Consider the following 4,465-nt stretch of genomic DNA (forward strand, 5'->3'; position numbering starts at 1 on the left):
CCAGCATAGTGGCTCACGCCTATAATCCCAGCACACTGGGAGGCCAAGGTGGGAAAATCACTTGAGGCCAGGAGTTAGAGACCAGCCTGGGCCACCTGGCAAGACCCCATCTCTACAAAAAATAAAATAAATACCCATGTGGTGGCATGTACCTATAATCCCAGCTACTTGGGAGGCTTAGGTGGGAAGATTGCTTGAGCCCCAGGAGATAGAAGTTGCCGTGAACCGTGATTGCCACTGTATTCCAGCCTGGGTGACAGAGCGAGACCTTGTCTAAAAAAAAAAAAAAAAAAAAAAAAAAAAGCAAGAACTCTGTGATTCACTTACCCCTGAATCTCTGTGGCCTAGTACCATACCTGACACCCAATAAATATTTAAACTGAATTCAAATTAACAACTTCACATTGAAGTTAGATGAGCTCTATTCCTCTACTTTGTGAGCTATATGTGAAGGGGTTGAAAATGCAAGAGTAGATAAAAAGAGAATTCTTCCACTTGAAGAAGTTGTATGCAACAATTAAACTGAGCATCATGACATCTGGCAGCATCCTCCCTTTGCTGGACTTCTCAGCAGCATTTCACAGAGTGGATCATTCCCTCCTAGAAATGTTTTACCTTCCAGCACACTCTCCTGGTTTCCTCCAGCCTTACAGGTCACTCCTTCCCAATCTCTTTTGCTGGAGCTCCTCCTATTTCTGGACTGTAAATGCTGGAGTGACCAGGACTTCGTCTTCCTCAGTACTTTCATCCTGTCCCGCAGCTTTAAGTTCTGTTTATGAGCTGATCATTCCATATAGCTCAGCTATCTCCAGTTCTGGCTCCTTTCCTAAACTCCAGATTCTTCACACCCTATGGGCACACAACATTTCCACTTAGAGGTCTAACAGGCATCCCAAACTTAGCATGGCCAAAAACCTAGGCCTTCGCTATCCACTCCCCGAAACCTGCTCTGCCTCAGGTATTCCTGTCTCGGTCGATAGCAACATCACCCACTCAGCTGCTCGGACCAAAACCTTGTGACCATGGAATGCAGTGTTTGCAGTGATTATGAATCTCAACTCTGCAGCCAGAATGTCTGGGGTCTAAAATCAGCTCCAGCATTTCCCGTGTGCATTACCCTTCCTGTCTGTGCCTCAGTTTCTCATCAGAAAATGGAAATGATAATAGTGCCTACCCTATGGGATTGCTGTAAGGGTGATGTGGGTGAAAGTAGATTAAAGCATATAGAATCTGGCATAGGGAAGGTATTAGAAAGGCATTTGATATTATTGTTATTGTTATGAATATATGTAAAACATAGGAACAAGGCCTGACATAGAGTATGCATTAAGATTGATTCCTCTTTTTCCCTGACGTATCATATTCAATTCAAAGGGAATCCGGTTGATTTTATATTCAAACTCCAGATAAACTATAACTATTTCTGTCTGTCTGCACCATTGTAACCCTGACCCATGCTTTTACCTCCTCTTTCAGTTGAACCCCACAATAGTCACCTAACTTATCTCCCTCACCCACAGTCTCCTTCTCACATATGAGTCTGATTGTGTCACTCCTTGCTCAGAAGTTTCCACTGGCTTCCAAAGTACTTAGGTCTTCAGTGTGGCTAGCAAGGTGCTCTCTAATCTAGCACCTAGCTACCTGGCCAGCATTAGCTTCTACCACCTAGCCCTCCCTCAGTGGGCTCCCTCACACCAGACTCCTTGTCATTCCCCCATCTCCACCTAACATCATTCCCTGTCCTCCCCATCCTATCTGTCCTACCACATATCACACCCTGCTATTACTCTAGTCAATGCTGCCCTGGATAGAACTGTGATGGGGGTGGGAGGTGTCATAAGACAGAGACTTAATCAGTTTATTTAGTTCCTCAACTTTAGCTTATGAGGCATTCTTCACATTGAAGGAATGTGATTCAGATTTGGGGGCTGTGGGAAGCTACTGAGCAGATTCAGCATAAGTTACCACATGTCAGCTCTGCGGTCTTAGAAATTACACAAGTTGCTTTAAGTTTCTCCTTTAAAGTACTTATGGAAGTCATCATCTTCTCCATCATTTTCGTCAATGTCCTTAGTCTTTATTGATTATTTTGCTGGGGGTGGTATGATCTTACTTATTTGTTAAGTAAGTCAAAAAATCTTATTTTTGACTAGACTCAGAAGTAGAAGCTCACAGAGGGGACAACCTGTGTCTCTGGAAATCTGTTCCTGGAGTTTTTCTTTAGTCTCCTTCATTCTCTTGGCCAAAAGTTTAACATATTTTGTGGCTCTTTCTTATTTTTCTTAGCATGCTGTTTCTTCTGAGCAATACCAGCGTTTGTATTGCAGGACATGTAGAGTAACAAGATGCTGAATCTTGGGTGCTTTGGTCCTCAGTATCTTACTCTCTTTGTTTAAGGGCTTTCTGGCAACATATGGGTGGGGGGCATTGTCTTCTTTAGAGAGACTGAAAAGTTTGCATTTCTGTTAGCTTTTTTGGGCCCCCAGCAACATGACACCCTAGTATCAGTCAGTCCAGGAGTATCCTTCCCTCCTTTTTTTTTTTTTTTAAGATAACCAACTGGAGAATGCTCAGATTGGCATGCACAATGAAACCCCAAACAGATTCGCACTTTCTTTCTCCAGTTCTCCTTGGTCTATAACAGGAATGCCCCTACTCAGTAGCAGTAGGCAGACCCAGCCATGGGTCAGGACACACTGCTTCATGAGGAAACCTTGTTCGTTGGTCCCACCACTGACTCGGACCACATAACTCTTCCAGAGCGTCGGCAGCAACCTCTGTGCCATACGCTTCTCATAAGAAGTACAAAATTGCCATTCGTTGTCCAATCCAATGGATGTCTGTCAGCCAGTGGCTGGGGAGGAGATATTTAGCTTCATCCTGAAGCAGCTAATTGCCTCCAAGGTGCCACAAAAAAGAGCTCATGTTTTTGTTTTTGTTTTTTCATTTAACATTTAATTACATAAACGCTGAGAATCATATGGTTGCTTTGATGCTTTATGAGCACAGACATCAGTCCTATGATAACCATTTACCTTTGAGATAATTGTACCTGTTTTAATGGGGTTGATGTTATTTTAACATAAATAGGTGTTAATTTGGGGGCTTAAGAGAAAAGAGTGTCTTTTCTGTCAAAATGAATGTTAGGTACATTTTCAGCCTATGAGAATTCACCCACAAGGACCTTTATTTAGGAACAAATAATCTTCATCATGGTGGAATGCTGTACATTACTTGGTTATGTATGTATTCTATGTTGACCCCTCCAGAATCTTCATTATGTGAGGACAGCAACATTGTTTTATTTAGAATAGTGCCTGGTGAATGTAAACATTTAATAAATAAATATGAATAAACATTAAACATTTACTTAAATTGTAGGTTAAAAAAACACTTTGTTTTGGTCAGGAGTTTGAGACCAGTCTGAGCAATATGGTGAAATCTCGTCTCTGCTAAAAATACAAAAATTAGCCAGGCATGGTGGCAGGCGCCTGCAGTCCCGACTACTCGGGAGGCTGAGACAGAATTGCTTGAACCTGTTGAACCTGAGAGTCCGAGCTTGCAGTAAGCCAAAATCACGCCACCGCACTCCAGCCTGGGCAACAGAGCGAGACTCCGTCTCAAAAAAAACAAAAACAAAAAACAAACAGAAACACATATGGTTAATGGCTATGATTATGTTAAATGTATGAAAATAATGTTGGAAGGAAACATACAAGAATGATAATAGTTATCAGAAAGTTATGATTATAGGTGATTTTTAATCAAAATTTTAAATTTTATTGAAACATTACATTTTTCTTTTTTTAAAAAAAAAAGGAATGTCACAAATGAAAGCACATGGAATTGGCAATCCAAGTCCCAGATTCCAGTACTTACTGTGTGGTGTGGCATTAGGTAAGTCTCGTGAGCACTCTTGCTGCGCTTCTGTTTCCTCTTCAGTAAATGGAAGGTCATAGGACTTTGCAGTTCCATAATTCTGATTCTCACTTCTGCCAACATTAGCCACTCCAAATCCTTCCCTCTGTAGTTTCTATTCTTCAGTCAAGGCCAGAGGGATGAAATGTTCTAAAATATTAAGAGGCCAATTTAGAAAGGTGGAACTGGGTCGGGCACGGTGGCTCACGCTGGTAATCCCAGCACTTTGAAAGGCTGAAGTGGGCTGATCCCTTGAGATCAGCAGTTTGAGACCACCCTGACCAACATGGTTGAAACCCCATCTCTACCAAAAAATACAAAAATTAGCCAGACGTGGTGATGCATACCTGTAGTCCCAACTACTCGGGAGGTTGAGACAGGAAAATTGCTTGAATGGGGAGGCGGAGGTTGCAGTGAGCAGAGATTGTGCCACTGTACTCCAGCCTGGGTGACAGAGTGAGACCCTGTCTCAAAAACAAAGAAAGGCATAACTGTTTTCATTACTAATTGTCTTTATGATAATTGTTTTCTTTAAAGCAACATTTAT

At 42.0% G+C, this 4,465-nt stretch overlaps 1 pseudogene; it reads right to left on the bottom strand.

Moving 5' to 3' along the window:
- Window positions 1-1,827: 1,827 nt before the first annotated feature.
- Window positions 1,828-3,114, bottom strand: LOC112441398 (small ribosomal subunit protein eS6-like; annotated as a pseudogene).
- Window positions 3,115-4,465: the final 1,351 nt, after the last annotated feature.

This window comes from Pan paniscus, chromosome 10 (assembly GCF_029289425.2).
Source record: "Pan paniscus chromosome 10, NHGRI_mPanPan1-v2.0_pri, whole genome shotgun sequence".
NCBI classification, from domain to species: Eukaryota; Metazoa; Chordata; class Mammalia; order Primates; family Hominidae; genus Pan; species Pan paniscus.